Source organism: Cyprinus carpio, chromosome A6 (assembly GCF_018340385.1).
Source record: "Cyprinus carpio isolate SPL01 chromosome A6, ASM1834038v1, whole genome shotgun sequence".
NCBI classification, from domain to species: domain Eukaryota; kingdom Metazoa; phylum Chordata; class Actinopteri; order Cypriniformes; family Cyprinidae; genus Cyprinus; species Cyprinus carpio.
Genome location: NC_056577.1, coordinates 33,521,261 through 33,544,938, shown reverse-complemented (window position 1 = coordinate 33,544,938; position 23,678 = coordinate 33,521,261). Strand labels below are relative to the sequence as shown.

The 23,678-nt window shown below is 35.9% G+C and overlaps 1 protein-coding gene across 5 annotated transcripts in view; it reads left to right on the top strand.

Moving 5' to 3' along the window:
- The window catches only part of LOC109052144 (synaptotagmin-2-like), a 41,977-nt gene that overhangs the window by 2,726 nt on the left and 15,573 nt on the right, over nt 1-23,678 (top strand). The window contains exon 1 of one of the 5 annotated variants that reach the window (XM_042759120.1): nt 19,984-20,282. The exons of the other annotated variants lie outside the window; for them this stretch is intronic. The gene's annotated coding sequence lies outside the window, so the exon portion shown is untranslated. Of the gene's footprint in view, nt 1-19,983; nt 20,283-23,678 lie in introns of those variants that run through there. 5 annotated transcript variants of the gene reach the window in all.

The following is a 23,678-nucleotide window of genomic DNA, read 5'->3' as shown; positions in this document are numbered from 1 at the left end:
GAGCTTTGGGACGTTGCATTTGGTTTATGTTCTAGTATTTACAGATTTTTCTTATTTGGAGTGTCAGTGACATACCCGAACCTCTTATTTTTCTATCTATATCTCTTGTTCTCTAGAGTGCTGTACGTTTTTTAAAGAGGATATCTGCTTGATGGTTCATGAAATTGAATGGTCTTTGCCTGCTGTAATCGTGTCTCGCTGAAATTGGGATGCGTTCACGTAAAGTGTAAGGGTCTCTCTGTGGTTCTTTTAATCATCATGGTACGCATTACTTACGTTCTTTTCTTTCTTTATAAGCTGATATCAATACTTTCATAAAAGCCACAGTAGGATACTAGGATATTGTTATTGCAGCAGGGTCAGCAGGTTGCATAGCACAGTTAGCTATATGTGTGTAAGCATACACGTCTGAGAATATATAATCATAGTGACAGGCCGATTTATTAAGTGTCAGATGATTTATTTGAGATGATTGGCATTGTCTGTTGTAGTTTCTCCTTGTGTCAGTTTTAAAATAAAAAGATAGAATTGTCAAACAATGAATAATTTTAAAAAAAAATTTGTGAGTAAATAATGTGCAAAATAGGTGCTAATCATTATTTTTTTTATTGTTTATTTTATTTTCCATTGCCAACCCTGAAATAAGTGCTAATATATATATATATATATATTTATTTTACTTTATTTTATCTATTTCCCACCCTGTTCTCTATATTGGGACCAGCCTTTAAAAATCCTGTATTGGTGGAACACTATATACAGTACAATCAAAACGGCCACGTTATATGTTTGCCATAAGTGATTACCAGACTGTGCTTGCCAGGTTCAGTATTAATGAAACAATCGATCTGTTGTCAGTGATGCTGCACTGAAGGAGCCTAGAGCAAGCTGTTTAAATTGGTCATATTTGACCAAGCTTGAAAAGCCTTTCTAAACATTTTTCTTTTTTTATCACTTCCGGTTTTCGTACAGCTGCATTTCAAACTGCGTAGTAAAGGTGTGGTAGTATCATGTTCTCTCTCTCTCTCTTTACCTATCCATCTGTACCTTCTGTTTTTGCGCCGACACAGCTTTGATTTAACAGCATCTTCGCTGTCACATCAGTCACTCCTCATGTAATGGCTTCATAAACTCTGAGTGCTGAATGTGGGCAATGCAGAAATACAATTCTTTGTTTCACAGTTCGAGTGCTCTGTCATGCCAGCTGTTTTGGGCACTACAAATCTTCATTCACAATAACAAAAGGGCAGCTCTGCGGTTTGGGTTTATTTGATATACTAATGAATGTGATTGTCATTGCAGTGTTTAGTGAACGCCAGAATACAGCCAACAAATTAGTGGTGGGGATTTGATTCATTCCAGTGAGTCAACTCTTTTGAGATTCATTTAGTGACACATTATGCTACTTGTAATTCAATGAATCATTGAATCATTCGCTCAAAAATTAATTCTAAAACACAGTCATTCGCGACCGAACCAAGTCTTTTTGTCCTTTTTAAAAATGTGTATGTTACAGATCTACTAAGACACTCTAGAATTGTTTTAAGCATGTTATGCTTTTTTTCCCCTCAGAAATAATTCAATAATAGTTATATTCAATAATAATATTTTTTACACATTTAAAAATTGGGATAATTAAATCTTTAATCTGTCATTGCATGAAAGTGAACAACAGTGATTCACCCCCTGTCCATCAGATTACTCAGAACTGATGATAGAGCAGCATCAGAGAATGACGTTTTTGTGACAGCTCCATAACATAATATTTAGTAAGGACAGCCAAGGTGCTGGGCTGGTAGATTCAGTAGCCTCAGGCTGCGAGATGTTACAGCATGCTGACTAAATCAGATGTGGAATGTGTGTGTGTGTGGGAGTGTTAGAGAACAAGAAAGCAATATTACAGTTCTATGTTATTGACCCTTTGCTAAGCCCCGCCCCCCTTGGTTGCTGTTGTAGAACTGGAATGAACTGTGAACAGCATCATTTTCAGTAAAATGTGCTCATAAAGTGGTAAAAATGGAATAGATATTATTTTTTACATGGGTTGTGAAGTGTGAATGAAATTGTTAAATTACACAGTAAAATAGACCTAATTGGAATGAAACAAAATGTTTACAACTGATAACATAGCGTGTGCAAAAATGAACTTTTATAAAAATAAACAATAAAATTTACATTTAAAAAATGTAAGAATACTCATTTAGCATTTTCTTTGATAATTTCTTCAAAATGCAATTTAAAGCTATTTAAACAAACACACAGAACTTAAATGTGACTTCCATTAGAAAAGAGTTAAATTTTGTCGATAATCTGGCTGATGACAGGATCGGTCAGTTAAATTTTAAAAGTGGGATTTATTGAAGAGTCTTTAAAATAGCTCTGTTTTCTTGTCTTATTGGCTAAAACTTGTCTCTTAATGAAGTTATTGCAGTTTTGTCAGTCAAACTGATAGATAGGCATTGACCTTTCTACATGGAAATGATGGAAATAACTCCAGGCCCTGGTGTCATTTAGCTTTATGCTAATCTGAGAATACTGTCTTTTGATTGTTTGTACATGATGCAGATTATGCACGCATTCTTATAAAACTTCACATATTGTATTTGCAATAGCATAATCTTGCAGCAATATCCTGTCAGGTGAAGCAGCGTTGCTGTAAAATGAGGCGTGAATGTTAGCAAATGGCTGGGTGGATGACTGTGGGCCACAGCGCCTCAGGCAAAACACATGCAGACTGCTGCACAGCGCACAGCTACTGGTGCAGTGTATGTCCATCCCCCTGAGACACACACACACACTGCTCAGAAAGCTCTGCTACACTCCACTGCCATTTCTGACAAAGACAAACGGAGCTGAAGTGTATGTTGCTAAAGTACACAGTTTGCGTGTTTGTGTATTAGAGGGTGATTATTCCTTAAAAATAAGGCTGTACTATGGTACAACAATGGCATCAGAGAGCAATACCATGGTACTTTGAGATATATATATACATTACCAAGGTACAGAATGATAACCATATTATGCATGTCAGAAGGCCGATGGATGTTTGGGACCAGTGCTATTTTAGTATAATTTATATACTATTTCAGTGTTTATAAATATTTTGAATTAGCTTTTATTTTAATTTAGTTTAATCTAGTAATTTCAGTACATGAAGTTAAACTTATTTTATTTAATGTAAATTTACAAAGAAGCATTTCTGTTTTTAATTCAAGTTTTTTAAGTTTAGTGGATTAGTTCACTTCCAGAATAAAAATTTCGTTCATGTCCTACTTTATTCAGTCGAAAAAAATTTATGTTTTTTGAGATAAACATTCCAGGATTTTTACCATATAGTGGACTTCAATGGGGATCAACTGGTTGAAGGTTCAAATTGCAGTTTCAGTGCAGCTTTATAAGGCTCTGCATGATCCCAGCCAAAGAATAATTAACTTTTAACAACAAAATGTGATGCACGTCTACGACTTCATGATTACGAAATCATGTTGGAAAGGTCATGCATGGTTAGTTCTTCGTCTGGGTACTCCGGTTCAAAAAGGTAGGCTAGAGCGAAAAACTCTCATTTTCTCCTCCAACTTCAAAATCATTTGACATTGTTGTTTTACCTTTTTTGTAAAGGGCGTTTGAGTTTCTTTGCACATTCGCTTCGTAAACACTGGGATCGGTACTTCCGCCTACGTCACACGTGACCTTTTCAACATGACTACATAATGCGTGAAGTCGAGCTAGTGGAAGATGAGCATTTGTGGTTAAAAAGTATATACATTTTAATTTATTTTTTTTAGAAAATGACTGATAGTTTCGCTAGACAAGACTAGACTTATTCCTAAGCTGGGATAGTGTAGAGCCCTTTGAAGCTGCACTGAAACTGCAATTTGGACCTTCATCCCGTTGATCCCCACTGAAGTCCACCATATGGAGAAAAATCCTGGAATGTTTTTCTCAAAAACCTTTTTGACTGAGGAAAGAAAGACATGAACATCTTGGATGACATGGGGGTGAGTAAATTATCAGGACTTTTTTTTTTTGGAAGTGAACTAATCCTTTAAGTTCTAGGTAATAATTAGCCTATGTTTTATCTAGTTTTATTTCAATTAACTAAAACCATTTTTAATAGTTTTAGTTTAAGGGACAGTTTACCTAAAAATGAAATTTGCTGAAAATGTCCTCACCCTCAAGCCATCCAAGATGTAGATGAGTTTGTTTCTTCATGGGAAAAGATTTGGAGAAATGTAGCATTAAATCACTTGATCAGCAATGGATCCTCTGCAGTGAATGGGTGCCGCCAGAATGAGAGTCCAAACAGCTGATAAAAACATCACAATAATTATTTTTCTTTGGAGGAAGCGTTGCTATAGATTATAGACTTGTATTGTGACCAGAGGCAACGACTTAAAGTTACAATGTCTTAATGATGTATTTGCCTCTTACAAACACACAGCTTTTGTCTTAACAAGACATTAACTGATGGACTGCAGTGCTGTGGATTACTTTTGGATTATTGTGATGTTTTTCTCAGTTGTTTGGACTCTCATTCTGACGGCACCCATTCACTGCAGAGCATCCAATGGTGAGCAAGTGATGGAATACTACTTTTCTCTTCATGTAGAGTTCATGTGAACATTACGTTCAGAATATTCATGACTGATCAGAGAGTACCCAAACAGTTCTGATCTCAGCACAAGCTGATCAATAAAAGTGAGGCTATTCAGTGCCGTCCCCAGAGACCCCTGAATGTCTCTGATAGAGTTATATTGTTTATGCACGTCACACTGAACTCTTCAATGCGCTGGTTGAACCTCTAATGAAAAAACTTCAGTTAAAGGGTCATATGATGAGTTTTTGTGTTTTTGTTTTTTTTTTGATTTTTTTTTGATGTTATTTTATAGATAAGATCCTTAATGTTGCAAAGACTAAAGTCTAAAACCCAAAGAGATATTCTTTATTAAAATTTAAGACTCGACCACACCCTCCTAAAATGCCTTGTTTAAACACGCCCCCACATGTCTGTATCACTGTGTGGGAATATTTGCATAACACCACCCAAATGTTCACGCAAAGAAAGAAGGCGTAACTTCTCGCTGTAGTATTGTCATTGCTGCCGCCATGTCATGGAGACGCTGTGTGTTTCGTTGTGAAAGCGAAAATACTTTGTTTGGCCTTCCAAAAGAGGACTCAACAAGAAACCAGTGGTTAAGTTGTATTTACAACACTGTTCCAGAACAGTTCAACCCAAATATTCAGCTGTGTGCAATGTATTTTACGGAGGATGAGGACTGTTTCCCGGGAGAGTAGCCTACAAAGCCGGTGTTCTGACAAATAATGCTGACTCACAGCCTGTAAGTACGTTTTCATATTCAAAGGATTGCTACTGATGATTCAAACACGAGTTTTGAGCATTGTTAACTAGCGCTTGATGTTTGTCGTTCCTCCGATCACAAATGCAGACATGGTTTTATCTTTACACAGTGCGATGCGATGCAACGCAATGCGTAAAAAGACTGTATAAGTCATTATAATCAGTAATTATGTCCCCACTGGATGCAATAAATGCCTTGTTTCTAATGGGCTTTATTGGTTTTGTCTGGTCGTGCCAGGAGATGGCATCACAGTATGGTAAGTGTCGTAAAATTTCCGTCACACGCTTGAGGTATTCGGCCAATCACAACGCACTGGAAAGCTGGCCAATCAGAGCCCCCCTTGCATTACAGAACGATGAGCTTTGTAAAAATCAACACGTTTTAGAAAGGCAGGACATAGAGGAGCAACAATAATGTACAGTATGTGGAAAATAATGTGTTTTTTTAACCTTAAACCGCATAAACATATTTCATTACACCAAATACACAAAATAATGTTCTTTTTTAGCAACGTCATATGACCCCTTTAAGTAACGTAATTAAGCTCACATAAGATCTGGAGCCTGAACTCTTTGAGTGGGAGTGTTATCCTGGGATGAACAATATGTTGCACTTAATTAAAAACACTTTGTTATTCTCATTTCCTATCGCAGCTTTATGCATTATTCAGTACAAGTGATTATGATATAAAATAGTACGTGTAATTGCATAAGCATACATTTGTTAAAGTGTGTGTACTGTTTGTAATTCCTGCATTTCATTTTCATGATATGCAAGCTGAATTCACAATCTAAAATATTTAAATGTTACATTGAAAGATGCACCATGAAAGTAGCGTCTGCTGCAGACAGGTTTAGCACTGTGCTTCGATTCGGCCTCCACTTTTATGTCGGCTCATTAATGAATGATCGATGATCCGTACTGCTGCATGATCAAATTACCAGCAAGAACCACAGGCTGATAAAACAAGGTGCTGGAGAGAAGGAGTTCATGTATTCTGATGCTGTAATAGAGCAATTATACTGCTCTACTGCCCCCTTCTGGTGCTCTGTCATTAGGGACCCACTGTATAATAGCAGTGTAGCCTTCAGTGGTTGACATGATATAAGTCGTAGTTTTCATTTAAATGGTCATGCTTGTGAAAGGAAAATCCCTGGAAAAAAAAACAAAAAAAACATACACCATAAAATAGTGGTTGCCAGAACTTAACTGTAAAAAAAAATGTTAAAATATGTTTGAAATTGAAACTAAGTTATTTTAATGGAAAAACATGAAGTGTCAAGTGTAAAACAGGGAATTTTGGCATTGTCAATTTTTGAGTTTTCAGTGTAAATTATAAGATATAATTATAAGATTTTTTTACTTCCAAAATGGTACATTTAACAGTATTTTACTGTAACATTACATTAAATGTTGGGTTAGATTAATTTTTTCACTTTATACGTATAGAGTAACGAACTTACTGTTAAGCAATTATCAGGTTTTTACTGTAGCATTTTTACTGTTAAAATTACAGTAATTCTTTACAGTGCCTTGAAACCACCCAGAATACCTTGCAACCATATAGCAATGCATTTTGTCAGAAAACTTTCTTAGAAGCAACATCCGGTCTGTTACAAATGCAGTAGATTTGTAAATGAAGCACTGGAGGTTTATTTGCTGCTAAAGATAGAGAGCACAAATGTCAGGTGATTAGTCAATGTGCTTGTTTCTCAGTGGGTCTGAGATTTTCTGGGGTACTCGCTCACACTGACCTAGATTTGGATCATTTGGATCCCTGTATCCGGTTCGGGGAAGGGAAAATTTAGCTCTATCTGTTGCCCACCTTTCTGAACTCTACCAGCCGATCAAACTATTTTAGGTGTCTGTGAGAGAAATAAAAAGTGTGGACCTGTGTGTTTCTCTGTGCATACAGTTGTTCAAATGCTTGTGTGCCAGAGATTGCCTTATTAATTTGTGTGCCACTCAGACGTTCATGTTAGGAGCCCAAGGGGTCGCTGGTCAGAAGTGTCTGTCATGTCTTCATGTTGAAGTTGATCACATAAATACAGTCATAGTTAATAAAAACAGTCGCCAAAGTATTTTAGTGCAGGTAGAATATATCTAAAAAAAACACAGTGTGTAGATTACATTGATAATGTTGTGCTTTTGTGGTGTTTAAACTAATAATAATTTTTAAAAAGTATTAGTAAGCAGTAGTAGTAGTGAATATAATAGTAATAATAATAATAATTATTATTATTATTATTGTATACCCCTTGACAACTGAGCATTGGCTGTCAGTTTAGAATACAAAATATTTGATGTTATGAGATAAAGTTTTATTTTAGTATTATTTATTTGTAGAATTTATGCCAAAGTATTTGTTAATATTTTGAATTAGCTTTTGTTTTTATATTTTCAGATTTAATTTTAATTTTAGTTTAAGTTTCAGTCATTTTGTTATGTATTTGTGTCATTTATTTATTTGTTTTTATTATTGAAATGTTACAAATATTTATTTTTAACTTGAATTTATTTGTGTTTCAGTTTTAGTAATTTTAGTACATAATTAACTTGTTTTATTTTCAGTTGGATGCAAAACTTTTTTGTTTATTTTAGATCAACATTTTTCTTGTCTTTTTTCTTTTTCTGCTTTATTTCAATTTCCAAAAACAATTTAGCATAGTTTTTGTTAGTTTTAGTAAAAACACTGAACATGAAATTGTGTTTCAATCAGGCTTTAAATACACTGTTTTGTATCTAGATACATCGAGATCGTTCAGAAAATTATCATATTATACGCATAATTACATATTCTGTGAGAATGAATACATACTAAAATTTCCCTTCTGGGACTGTTTCTGTGTAAGCAGTGCATGCCACTTGAGCGAGTCATGTGAAAGGGCCTTTAGAGAGCGTAGATGTGGGCCAGACTTTCTGGCCTAATTTGTTCGACCTTCGCGGGGGAGAGAAAGGCACTGCGGAGGAGAGAACAGGCTTGTTAAAGAGACCCGCTCCCTCACTGCGAGGCCGTGACTCCCCCCACAGGTGCTCGCCGTCTCTCACTTCAGCCTCATCTGAATGTATGCTCAAATGTGTGCTACTGCAGCTAATTTGCTCTTATGGCTTTACTAAAGGCCTGCTGACTCACTTGTTCTGTGTATGTGCTGAAAAGCTTGATGAGGGTCTGCTATCCTTGGGGTTTCCTAGTCATAAACACTTGCTGCTGTCAGCTGTAATTTTTTTCAGTGTTAAAATTCTCCTATTCAAGTTGAAAGTGCAGAGATTATAGTAGTTGACTAAAAAAACTAAAACCATAAAAAAGTATCTTACTTAAAATAACTGACATAAAATAAAAGATTAAAAATTATTTCAGCTAGTTGCCAAAAGCAGCATTTTTAATTTTAATTCAGTTTAATGTACTAAAATAACTAAAAATAAAAGTAAAACAAACAAACAAAAAAGAGACATAAATTAAACAAAACTACTAAAAATCATAAAAATACACAACAAAATTACTAAAACTTTAAAATAAATATGGAAATGCAAAATATAAAAATGAAAACTGTTTAAAAATAATAATAAAAACACAAAAACGGACGTACACAAGAAGACCTGTCCGAAGTTTTACGTCATTAATCCGTGACCTGTGTTCTCTGGTAGCTAGCAAACAAAAGCAATATGTAGCGTTAGTTTTGTTAATTACATGCCTTGATAATAACCCCCCACCACCCAAAAAAAAGAAGATGACGTGTGTGGAGCAAGTCATAGCTGGGCAAAAGAGGACTTTATGGACTTCCAGTTCTAAAGAGCGAACTTGAGGTAATTTTGTTATTCGAGTTTAAACATCCTGCCCCTTAATAAATAAACAATATATGGCTACTATTCAAAAGTAGCCATATATTGTGACTCAACATAAATCTATAGCATAAATTATATTTAAAACTTAAAAAACGGTGATGTAATGCCTTTGATTTACTTTGTTTGAAAGATTTTAAGTAATCATTTATGTATGCATTTAGTTTTGAATAATTTGATTAATTATTTGGCATGTCATGCAATTAAATCTAATGAAAATTTTTAGTAGATTATATTTATGTTATAGATTCTATTTAGAAATTGATTGAGAACCCTAATATGTAGGAATGTTATCTAGCTAGCGCGTCCGGTTCTACAGTTATATCTGCCCACATCTATCCGTCAGGCTGAACCTTGCCATTTCTACTTTTCCACCAAAATGCCAAAATTCTGACAAGGGCATCAGTGATATCAGGTTTACACTGCCACTGCAATGTGTTGGAAATGCAGCAGTGAGTTCAAATTGCCTGTGCTGCAGTCGTCAGTTCAGTTTGGATTAATGGGGAGATCGGAGCTGACAGGAGCAATGGCAGTGAAACGCCCTGAAAATGACAAGTCAGATAAGAGGATGGAAATCACTGGAAATGACCCCATAACTTTTAATGACCACATCAATAATTTTCATCCTGTGAAAAGAGACCATTGTCTTTACGTCTCCAATGAGAAATTAAGACACAACAATGTCAGATTTAACTGTGGAGCCCTTGAGAACGTGATGTGTGTGTTTGATTTGTTTCTTAAAAGGATAGTTCATTCAGAAATTAAAAAAAATCATTTATTTGCACTCAAACCGGTTTGAATTTCTTTCTTCTGTAGAAAACAAAGAAAGAGATTTACAATACCGTTTCAGTTATTTTAGTAGTATTTTAGTACTGATTATGTGCTATTGCAAAAAAAAAAAAAAAGTGTTATTGTTGCAGTTGTTGTGCTAAAGTCAGATTGCAAACGTATTACTAAAAGGCCAGGATTATCTCTCTTTTTTTTCCATTCTGTGTTGAAAACAGGCTTCCATACAGTATTGTATGGCTTCAAAAGACTCATATTGAGCTACTTTTATGGTACTTTTGAGTCCTTTTTAAATGTTGAAAACTTAATTGTTAATTGTAATTGTATGGAAAACAGCAACCAGCAAAGTCTTCAGAATTTCTCCTTTTGTGTTTTACAGAAGAAAGAAACTCATACATGTTTGGAATGAGATGAGGCGTAAATGATATCATGATTTTCAACATTGTCTGTACTATCCCTTTAAATTTCAGCCTTACTGTGATGCAATCAAATGCAAATTTTAATGCTGGCACAAAAGTTGTTTTTCAGACGGAATGACGCACAAGTTGCCTTTCCCCAAAAGCGTATCTGTTTCCTTCAGCGGGTCTGCAGTCTTCTTGGAAATGGATTTCGTTATCAATCAAAATAAGTGCACAGCGGGTCTGTAACAACTGGCCAGACGTGTGCTGATTGTTTATGAAAGGATCCAATATGAGTGCCTTCATTTATCTAATCATTTAAGGCAAAGAGATTATTGTTTACTAGGATTTATTTATTTATTTATTTATTTTGTGACTTGGGCCATACTCTCTCAAAGTATAAGCCACATAAAATGACAGTCCTTGTAAAAATCAGAATTAGACTGACCCATTAACTCCTTGTTACTAGCCAAAAGGGTACTTTATGATTTACGCATGTTATTAGATTAGTGTTAAGATCAGCTGTGGTTTAATATTTCCCGGTTTGCTCTGAAATCTATCTTTAGGCTGAAGAGTAATTGAAATAGAAAGCCCAATTATTGATCGTGTGGTTAATTAAAGCAAATGGGCTCAGGTCAATCTGTCTAGTCACATTCTGATAAAGAATTATTACACGGCGAGGTGAAAGCATTTGAGCTTTGACCTAACATCCACCCCATAATCAAAAGAAATAAATAATATATAATATTTTGCTTAAAGAAAATAAATCTTAAATAGATTTTTATAATTAGGCTAAATGTTTATAATTAGGCTCCAGACTGCGACCATTTTTCCTGCTGGTGCGACTAATTTTTTTTATAGTTCGCACTGGTGCAACTGCAAAATTTTAATAAAATTATATTTAAAATATAAATGCACAGGGATTTAGTTTATGGTGCATCCAGCCAGTCTCTGTGTCCGCTTAACGAAACCACGCTACTCTTTTGAATTGCGCAGTGCTTCAGGTGTAGAGCCTGGTTTATACGCGCCACGTCAGCACAAGCGCGAAAGTGCGCGCAGCATAAATGACGCGAATATTGAGGAAACAATGGATGGTTTTAAGCTAGAGTAAAGTAAAAGACCACTTGTTACACCAGAGAAGGTGAACATGTTAGTGGGAAAAATGTTCACATGTCTTGTGGGGAAAAAAACATGAAAGCACTGTCACCGGCAGCAAGTATAGTTTTACTTTTCTTTTTGTTTTCATTTTGAAAAGCTTGGAGGCTATGGAGGCTCTCTTTATTTTTTATTTATTTTTTATTTGATTCCTCAGTGTTTGCTAAACGTTCTGTAATTTATTAGTCTGTATATAATACAGCTTGTGGTGTGTGCCATGCCTCGTCTTATTCGTTTTTGTTAATAAACGTTTTGTAAGCTAGTTTGTGATTGTATCTTACAGTTTTATTGTTGTTGTCCTTTTTAATTAAGATTAACAATGAATAAATTTTTTGTTTTAGTCTTAAAAAGTGAAAGGTGTGTAGATGTAAGACTAGGGCTGGGCGATTTTCCAGATTTTATCGATTAAGTCGAATTTATTGTGTTGCCACAATTTTATTTTTTAGAAATTGAGGAGTCTCAATTTTGAATAGAAATATTACCAAATGTTAGAATTAGACATTTTGACAATGTGTCTGTGATAACAGTAAAGAGAAAAGAATGATCCAACCGCATGTGTGACGCACTCTGTGAAGGGCCATAAATTTAGCGCTAGGCATCATTCACACAGTTCTTTTGTTTTGACAAAGATGTGACGCGGGCAGTGGAATAGGTAAAACATGCAAGAAGATGGGAGTAAACTTCTTTTAACTTGAGTGCCGTGTTTTTAGAATGGCGTTTCATGCATGAGACACGAACGCAACAGTAAAACACATCCGTGTTTACACAGAAAAAAAACAATGGAAAAGCAGTTCATCAGCATGCACTGATTAATCCCATGTTGTAGCGCAAAAAAATTAAATAAAAAAATAGTAATATTGCTACCAAATCATATGCTCGTTAGTCGCAAAAGAGTGACCAGTGGGAAGAATGAGTCTGGAGCCCTGTATTAAGGGTGAATTGATACCTGTAACCTGATCATTTTTATGAGATTCAGTCAGTGTTTTAACAGCTCATCTATTATTGTAACCCTGCCATGAAACAGGATAATCCTGTGGCTGAATTTCAAGTGGAGTGGAAGCTTATCGAATCTAATTGCTTCGATTAAGAAACAATTCCTGGTTGTGGTGCAGCGTGATAGATGCTAAAGCAGGCTATTCTCTCAATAAAAGCTGCACTCCAGTGTGTCGAGAATGAATGAAGCTCTTCAGCCTTTCATACAGATTCAATTATAGTTCAGAGTAATAAAAATGTCACGCAAATCTTATGATGCTGACTCATAAAGGAAGTTTGTACTGTATTTGACTTGGTTTCTGACATCCATTGCCCTTCATTTCAGAAGGCATGTGATGCTACTTTGCTACAAGCACACCATATTGAAGTGTGAAATTGATTAAATGAATATTAATTAGTAGGGATGCACCAAAACCATTTTTTCAGAATCTTTCTGATCCAATACTAAAAATTCTGAGTATCAGTCAATACAGATCTGATACTAGCACAGTTTTTGATTAAATCAATGTAGAATTTCTATACCTAAATATAGACAACTTCATTATAGAGAAAAATAACAAATAAAAAAAAAAATCATAATCTTTCATTGCGCAAAAATTTTATAACATGAAAGGCTCCAATACAGAGTGGCACAAAGCACTTGTGCACATCCCATGTGCAGAATAATGTGCTTGAAGCACCATGGAGTCACAAGTGCGTAGCGCTCTGCATAGAAAAGTTTCAAACACAAAGGGAAGAGATGTACAGTATGGAGGATGTTTGAGAGCCACATCAGAGAGAAGAGATTACGTGAACTTGAATTTAATGACTTAAATGTTCATCTGTTCCTCACAATAAACTATGGAATGGCTTCAGAAGACTTGGAATATAGTGCACAAAAACTTTATGGTGTTTGTGTGCTTAACAATAACCAATAATTGACCTATCGGTAAGCCCCTCCCCTCGAACACAGATGAGCCAATGGCAGTCAAGTATCAGTTGCTCAGGGAGTGGACTCGGACATCTTTAGGTTTCAGCGCCATAGAGAAACATTGGAAGATGCAAAGCTTGCATGGTTTTGATGGTGCTTATGCTACAAAAATGGAAAAACGATGTGCCTGTGGTAACATTGATTCCAGGTATCCTGAGAGGATGGGCAAAATAATTTATTTTATTACATTTTCTAAACCCAAACAAAACAGAGCAAAATGTCCCTAAGCATTCACCCCCAATCCCAATGAAGACAAAAAAACTTTAATTTTCTGGTTGTCAAACTCTCATTAAGTTATAATTTTCATCTGCTGAAGCAGAACGTTAATGTCATCTTGCGTTTCAGCAAGGTATCTCTGGCTAAAACTAGCTAACATTGAGGTTAGTGAGTCAATGCTATTACAAACCTAAATAGCGAACTGTTCTCACATCATGTAGAGTGTAAGTCAAAAACACTTAAACGAAGGTCTCCATTTCAGTGCCTCTCCATATTAAACTGGTTAAATGTACATGAATTTAATCATACTCTGCGGTACATGAACAGTGTTGATCTGGGATGTTGTCATCTGCTATTGTGATGACTGTAGTATGAGGCTTCTCCCGCATGCATTGTGATCTGTAATCCCTCTCTTCGAGTTACCCACCATATTTATTTTAAAATCTTTTATATATCCCTCCATGGAATATTTAATTCCCACCAGAATAGTGGCCCCTCTGTGTCGAAAATTGTGCAAAAACATTTGTGGGACAAGGTCTTCACACTGACAGCTGTCAGTGTGAAACAGTGAGCAGCTCCGTTTGTTAGTCCGAGGGAGCAACACTAACTGAGGGTTTATACATCATGTTCCATCTATATGCCAGTGTACTAAAATTAACTTTAAGCATATTTACAGATTTAAAATACCTTTTTTTCTCTTGCGAAAATTGACCCAATTTCCTGTTTCAATAGAAAATACGTCTACTATGCTTTTCCAGTGATAGCATGGTGGTACACCTGACAGACTACTGCTTACCTAGCTGACTGTGTTAATGAACTCTGTGTGTGTGTGTGTGTGTGTGTGTGTGAATGAATCACTCCGCTCGATGCGCCCTCTAGCTTTATATTTCTGGTTAAACCCCTGCATTGCAGCATTACTTGCAGAAGCAGAGAGAGAGAAATAGAGAGAGAGTGAGAGAGAGAGCAAGAGAGTGAGAATAAAACCTGGTCCAAATCACATCAGAGAGAAGCCCTTACTCTATTAAGTTATGTACCATTCAGTTGAGTTGAGAATTGCCTTTTTAAACCCAGTTTGGTTTCTCAATTTGAATTTAATTGAGGAGTCAAATAAGATGTAGAACCATCATTTGAATTTGAATATAAAGAAACTGCATGTTTCTCTTTTAAAGTCCCCCTGTGGTGAAAATCAAGTTTTTTTATGTTGTTTTTTTGTTTATGTGGTGTCTTTAATATGCTTTTAGACAAAACAAGTGCCAATCCATTTATCAACACCATTGCTGAGTATTTTCTCCTTAAAACTGTAGTTTCCCAAAGGCAATCACCCAAACGTAAAATTCAATTTTATTGTTTTAACAGTATTAAACATAGTTTGGTAGAAGTCTGTATTATGTAAATAAGTGTATTTTATTGGCTATGCAAGAACTTCCTCTTCCTGTCATCATTTCAAATTCTTTAGGCAAGTAAAACTCAAATTCACCCTAATGAACTGAAAGGGAGCCTGTTCTTAATTTCTGAGCATTGCATTAGAATCTACCGTAGTAAATTCCAGCATATCTCCATGTCAGGCAGTTTGTTTTAGACTCCTGCAGTCACTGTCTTACAAAAGCAATAGTTTAAGGCACTTGTTTGAGTCGACATTAAATATTCACATCGTTTTCTAGGCTGAGTGAGCTTGTGTGTTTTTTGAATACAATTAATATGTATGGGCATCTGCTTACATGCTGGTTTGTGAGTGTGTGTGAATAGACTTCAGAAAGATCAATAATTCAGTGCATCCCTTGCCGTCCCAGCTACTTTTACAGTGACCTCTCCCCACAGCATCTTTATACGAATACTGTATGTGCCACATTGCACACTACCAGTATGATTCACATGTAACGTCACATTCATACTCAATTATGTAATCAATTCATACGCAATTATGTAAGCACAAACTATTCTAGTCTCACATCGTTGACTTCTGAAATGTGAATGGGAAAATAAGAATGCTAACAGATAGATCTCTTTAAGTATATACTATTAAACTAGTCATGATTGCATGATTGTAAGAAACAATTCCATCATTAAGGCATTATAACTTAAAGTTGCCACCCTATTTTCACAAGAACACATTAAATATGTAAAACATTGCAAAGCATTGGTATCTGCTTTCTTGGAGTATGTGTTTGTGCTTAGTATGAGAGGCTACTTATGCAACATCTGTCTAAACACTAAAATAAGCACAGAACTGTGCAGCTTATCTTCCTGGAAGTATTGCTGCAATATACCTGCATCATATGTCCTGTGGGCCTGAAGGAATACTACTGTACATGTTTTATTAGTAGTGCTGGTTGGGACAACATTTGATGGTTATAGATTGGAACAAATCCCTGACAATAAGTTTTACAGTTTTGTTTGTTGTGTTGGTATCATTTGTTCTACAGTGTAAAATTCTTATGATTCTCCTTTGCCTCTTTTTGTGTACTTTATGAAACGCAGGTAGATACTGTTTAAACTGGGTTTTGGTAGTATAATCACGGTAGGACTTGATGCCTGAACCAGAAAATTCACTGCCTAAGGGCTTCTGAACTAAACAAATTATATCAATTAATTCAGCTGAACTGAACGTAATTGCCTTCGTGAGTAAGATGGATGAAAAGCATATTGTTTCTGCCTTCCCTATGAGGATTTTGGGTGTTTTTATGCTAAAATATTTAAACGTTTTGTCCACACTCACACACAACAACAGCTTACTTTTGACCTTTGCTTAACATGAGTTAGTTATTTTTACTAATCTAATGTAATGCAATACTTTAATTTAACATGTACATGTAATGCGGTATTAAATAATATTTTAGTTAATATTTCAACGTCCATTATTCAAAAAGTTCTCACCTCTTTTGAATGCATTTCACCATATTTAAATCTATTACACAGAATTCTGCCGATTTTTACCTTCAAAACAGCAGAAAATTAGAAAAAAGTGCAGATTAGAAAAAATTGGTGATGTGTTATATTTAAATGTAACAGAATTAGTGGAGTTAGAAAATGAGATTTGTTGCAGTTTGTGTGTCTCCAGTGTGTAATGCCATAATTAGGAAACATCCTATTCAACATGGCAGACTTTATGGGACATCTCAGTCGTTCTTCCTCAGCTTGTGTCTGATTGCACACATCACCCAAATGCTCCGGCGCAGCCATAAATCCACCCAGCTCGGGATAGCCATTCTGTTTCAGCGTATAAATCATGTAACAATCAGTGAAAGAGGTTCTGTCGCAGTGACAAAGGTTTTTTTGTCTTGGTCGTGAATGGAAATGTGGTTGTGTCGAGTGAACCATGAGAGCAGAAAAATCTGATACACTGTCATGTGTAAGTTCAGTTTAATTATTGACTATATTAGACCTGCACTGAACAGATTATTTCCTACAGAATTGTGCAGTTTTTCCACCACAATGATTGCAAAAATGAGAAAGAGGTCCGAATCTGATGTAACTGTACTCTATCAGCTGAAGTGCAAAGTCATTTCATGACCAAATAACTGGACATTTGTCAACTGTGTGATGTAACTATACCTCACTATCTTGAATGGAATTAAAGATAGCACTTGAATCTGTGACACTTACTGTTAATTCATGAAGTCACATCTTCCTATGAAATCACACGCTTCTCTAGAGCTAAAATTGGGACATTTTGTAAAATTTTGGGTTAATTAGATGGACTCGAGCTGGTAGATTCATGTATCGTTGTCTATATAGGTCAGGTCTTGGGCTGGATGTAGGTTAGATTGTTGTCAGGAAATTCATATCTTCCATCAGGGACTTGAAAAAGCCTGACGTGATGATCTTTATAACGTCTACAGTGATAATTGAGGGTTATTGTATTTCCTGACGTTTAACAGCCTTCACTAACCGCTGAGTAAATCTTCATGAATTTAATATTGACTCATTCAAATTGGTGATTCAGCTTTGGTGCACATACATCAGGCTTCATAGAAAAGCAGTACCTGGAAGTGACTCGGGGATGACAGACTGTGTTATTAATGCATGGACCCAGGCCACCTCAGCGCTTATTACATGCACAAAGGATTTCCCAAAAAACAACAAACTAAGGTTAAGTGGTAATAATGTTAATAATGCTATATATTGGCCAATATGTGATATTTGAAAGTGACATGAAAACACAAAATTGCATTTTTCTTGCAGATAAATACAGGCATTTATTAATGAATTAATTTTTTAATGCCTGGTGTCAATCTAGAGAACAAAGTGGCCGACAACTTATAGCTAATAAAAGAGAAATATCTACAGAAAACCACTGAAACTAAACACTTGATTTACACAATATTAACTATAATGCTTTCAAAATTCACATTATCATTTATTATATTTATTATAAGCTTAATTTTAGTACTCAATCTTTACCTTATTTCACCTCATTTTTGTTTTTCATCTGTTTTTTTTTGTTTTGTTTTATTTTGTTTTGTTTCAGGTTTATTTTAATTTTTAAAAAATTACTTATAAAATATAATCTTTAAAAATAATTTTACTATGGTTAATAATAACAACAGTTCTATTTAGTTAATGTCATTGGCTTTGAAAACAAAAACAGTATCAGTTGACCTCTGATATGGACATTTGCTGGTTTTGTTTGTCTCTAATCTTCATCAGTGCTGTCAGTGCTCTATTCCCTCTGCGCCCTAGCCAGGGCTTTTTTCCCCATCATTCATTCTCTCTCTCTGTCTGTCTGTCTGTCTCTCTCTCTTTCTCCCTCTCTCTCTCGCCCTGCTGTTGTTAATTTCTCTGAATAATCAGTATTGACATCAGCTCTATTGCTGCGCTGTCAGCTCTACTGTGGGAGATCACAGGGCACTGCAGCCTACTGGGCAATGAATCTTTCATTCATATCCATCTATATTCATGCATTTTTTTTTATTCATTCTTTTTCCTATTGTCTGGACTCAAATGAGCTGAGGGAACTCTAATGCACAGCACAGGATCTGATTAATAGTGGTGTTGGCTATTGCTAACTGCTCATTGTACATAGGGATTTGAATGTTAATGACGGCATGTAACTCATCCTGTTTGTTTTACAGCCATGAATGACACCTCAAATTGTCCAGTTTGTTGACAAGAGGTGTGCTGCTATTTCTTGAAGAGATCAGTAAATATTTTGCCTAGCAGATGATAAAACTGGCAAAAAAAAATCCCCTAGAAACACGTTGATAAAGTGACACATCATATCTAGAGACAAGAATATTACAAAGACAGTAACGCACCTCCTAGCAACCAGTCAGAACACCCTAGCAACAACCTAGCAACTATCCAGAACACATCTCTTCACAGCATCCTAGCATCATGGTTGTGAGTGATGAGCTTTGCACAGGAAAGCACCCCTCAACAACCATTCTAGCAACCACCCACAACTCCCTAGCAACACACTAGCAACCACCTAGAACACCCACTCATCAACCACCTTGACACCCTAGCAACCACCCACAACACACTAGCAACCACCTAGAACATCCACTCAGTAACCGCCCTGACACCTAGCAACCACCCACAATTCCCAGCATCATAGCATTGAGTCTTGCACAGAAAAGTGCCACTCAACAATGTAAAATCTAATTATGCAATTCATTATAAAAGCTAGTTTATATACCTATTTGTTTACTATTTAAAAAATGTTGACTGCCATTCAGCCATCAAAATCAGTTTGCCCCAGGAGCAGTTTGTGCTTTAAAATGCGACAGAACACACAGCATTCCGGGCTCACATCAAGTATTGCAGTTGATTAAACACTGCACTTCATTTTTTTTAATTCAGAAACAATTTATAACTGCTCATGCCAGCACTGCAGCCCTCATCCAAACAGGACTAGCTGTAGCCGTGGCTATTTTTATGAATATTTCCATAACAATGTGACCCATAATGTGAAGCCGTCTGGCTAAATGTCACATAGTTGAAAATAACTGTGTTGCACGTAGTTTAGATTTCTTCATTTTGTTTCTCCTCTCAGGATTGTGCACCGCACATCTCCTGGTTTATTACAGACCGGCCCCTAGAGACTTGCATGAGAAATTGCATCGTATTGTTTTGTTATTCTGTTTCCCTCCCACTGCACACCTGGACAGTTTCCCCCTGACATTTTAGCAGCCAAACCCGCTCAGTCTCCCGAGGAGGGGACGATTTTACATACTGATCAGTGGAGATTGTCCTCCACTAGAGGTTCAGGGCGTAGCACACTGCATTCGGCCGAGTGTGAGCAGAATCCATAATGAGAGAGAGAGGGAGAGACAACAAGAGAACAGGAGGAGAGATAGTAACGCTAACCAGGACAGAAGAACAGAAGAGAGTTCAAAGGTAGCGATAGAGCGACTGTGAGGTAAAGTTGAAAGAGGGAGGTTTGTGTCTAATGAAAGAGCGGGGAGTGTGCGGCAGCGAGACTCAGACTGTACTGCAGTGAGGGGGACTGCAGCTTGTGTGGATGCGAGTGAGATCGTGGGATGCGCTCTAGCCTGTGAAGCGTTCTGCTGCTCTCCCGTTTTGGATGAGTGGCTCCATTAGGGAGGACAGAACTATTGCCTGGTAAGGGCTTTCCCATTTCTGCAAGACCCCACCCTCCCGATCGACTCCATCCGAAAAGCATGCTAACATTTTTCATGCTGTTTAATAGTTGTTTTCGTTTCGCCTGCTGCATCACAAAGAGTTTGCATTCACTCCCTGATTTCAGAAGCGGGACATGAATGCATGAAGCCCTGAAGATCAAGTTACTTAATATAGAATCTTGTGTACAAGATGTACAGAAACCTCAGAGACATTAGCCATGTCAATTACTAGTCTTAATGTATTCATGTATTCATATATTTGAGTCAGAGTGAAAGTTGTTTTTGCCTTGCTGAAATTATTTAAGGTTATTATTTAAGGTTTTGTTAAGGTTAGCTGTATTAAACCTTTGAAAGATACCATATAGTTACAGTTCTGAACCGTTTTCTGCTTTGTTGTCCAGGATTTGGCTGTACAAAAAAAATATATATAAAAATTGTACTAAGTTTTGGATTGGCAGAAACTGTGATTACAAACTTTGTTTTCAGTACAGCTGGTCACATATTGACACTGCTGTGAACTTATTTTATTTATTTATGTATGTTTTTGATCAGTTGGCATATATATCCTTTTTTGTTGAATTTTTTTCTGTACAGCTATTCATGGGCTGACACTGCTGTAAAATTAATTTTTCTTTCTTTCTTTCTTTCTACAAAGTTTATGTTGCATATTTCCTCTAATTTGTTTTATGTTTTCTGTACAGCTGGTCATGGACTGACAATGCTGTTCTTATTTTATTATAATTTTTTTTTTTATGTTGTATGTCCCTAAACGACATGTCGACCAGTCTTTTCTTTTCCTTCAACATACCAGCTTTGCCGGTTATTTCAGATGGGCAGTGTTGCTTTGCTGGGTGATTGGACTGGTTATTGATTTTTCTATAATATGGCGCTTTTCATGATTTGCAGGACTGTCCAGAAACCCTTTCCAGATGTTCCAAAAACAGCATTTCATTGAGATGCAGTGAAGAGTTTGAGATCTCTGAGATAGACAGGCTCTTCAGTACAGATGGCATTGCCAGTGGTAAAGAGACAACTGTAAATGGATGTTATCAGGGTTGCGTTAGGATAGCTGTCATGCTAGCGGCTGTGCCAGTGAAGCAGAGGTGACTATCTGTCTCCATTCATAAGACGAGACGTTTATGAAGCTCTCTGGTCGTGTGTGGATGCTTCTCAGGAGAACGGGAATGCTAACAGGGTTTTTAAGGCAGTTAAGAAGTACATAAATGAACAGCATATCAATGACAGAGCACAAAAAGATCAATGTTTGGAGTTTGAGCTTTACCTATAATTTGATTTGCCTTCCGGTAGATACGAGTTCTAATCTAATTGATTTCCTTATGGATTTGTTTCTCCGGTTTTTCCAAATCTCACTCTGTCTGCACTCTAATTTCTTCTGTTTCCAGGTCGATTGTGATCTAGATGAATGTATGTCTAAATCCAGTGTCATCACAGACACACATAATCAGGGTGAAACCCAGTGTGCCGACTAACCGCATATCCCAGTTCTGTCCGAATGTCTTGGTTACTCTTTTAGAGCGAGCTTCTAAATGATTTGTCTCCACAATTCAGACAGATCACATCTCCAGTGTTCAGCCTCTGCAGACCCAACATATCAGTATAGATTTACATGTACATATCAAGCTTCTGGCAGTGCATTCATGCTATAATTTTTATCCGTATCTATTTTTCCCAGATTTGTATTTATGGATGAAGGGATCGATAGACAGATTTGATCAAATAGTATATATTAAAAGTTTGTGACTATCCAGGTCAAAGCCTAAAAACATTTTTTCTAATTTTTTTTAAAATATTAAAATATAACATTTTAATATACAATCAAATAGTTTAGTCCTAAAATATATTAATGGTTTGTGGCTGTGTGAATCAAAACTTATATATACTTTTTTTAATATTTGAATACAAAATTATAGGTGAATAAATAATTGTATTTTTTAGAATATATATATATATATATATATATATATATATATATATATATATATATATATGCACACACACATATAATGTAAAACAGTAAAATCAATATTTAAATAATATATAAATAATATCTCATTGTTACATATATATATATATATATATATATATATTATATATAAAGATCATGTCTTATGATTGTTTTTTGTTGTTGTTGTTGTTTTTTTTGCTTTGATTTAAAGCTTGATATATTGTAATTAATCACAGAGTTTAAGAGGTTGTTTTAGTTCAAGACTTTACTGAAGAGTTCTGAAATTCGTATTGGGAAAATGGCCAAGCCCCCCAGACTAATCAGAAGCCCCTTATACACACCAGCCATGGCGGTTTCATCTAGGGCTGTGCGATTTGGGGAAAATATCTGTGTTACTGTAGCTCAGTGGTAGAGCATTGCATTAGCAGCGTAAAGGTTGTGGGTTTGATTCCTAGGGAACACATGTTAGGTAAAAAATGTTAGCCTGAATGCAATGTAAGTAGCATTGGATAAAAGTGTCTGCTACATGCACAAATGTAAAATCAAATTGCGATGTTTTTGACTAATATTGTGATTTGATTTGTGATTTTCAATTTGCAAAGTCAAGCTTCAGCTTAATATTGTCAATAGTGTGCAGATATGGGTATCATTACCCTGCTGAAAAAAAACAAAAACAACAACAACAACAACAAAAAAAAAACAATAGAAACCATCACAGAAATTCTTATGGTTTCCATTAAAACAATTAACAAAAAAAGTTTTTTGTAGTGTTCTGGGCATTATTTCAAGAGCAATTACTGTTGTTCTATTGTTTCCCATCTGCCAGATTACATCTCACCAATAGAATCCATCAAATACCAGTAGACACCATTAAAGTTTACATTAAAGCCAATATAATTCCCATTATAACCCTTAAATCTATTAAATTTTCTATTGTGTTTTGGGAGGGGTTCTATTGTTTGTTTTTTTCAGAAGGAAAATATTATAATGGTATTACTACTTTTACAGAATTTACTTAATTACTGAATTTCACAGGAAAGATTAGTTTATTTTGTATAAATAAGGAACTATTACTTTAGTCAGTTATTAAAGTAGGCCTATTACATAAGTTACATATGCCGATTCATTAATTTTTAAGTATTTGGGATTTTAAGATCAAGTGGAAAATGTGCTGAATGTTTCCTTTCATCCAAGTGAAATTAGCAAAGCTAATCAATTTACACTTGTTTTAAATGCGGAGCCAGGCGCGAGTTTACACAGGTTGCGCGCGTGTGTCTAGCCTCGTCCATATTGCCAGATGGACTCGTGGAGACTTGCGGTGTGGAGCCGCGTTTGAGTATAACCGAGCGTTACGAGGCAGACTGCGTGTGTGCGGCCAGTGTAACATTAAACGGCTCCTCCGTGAGACGC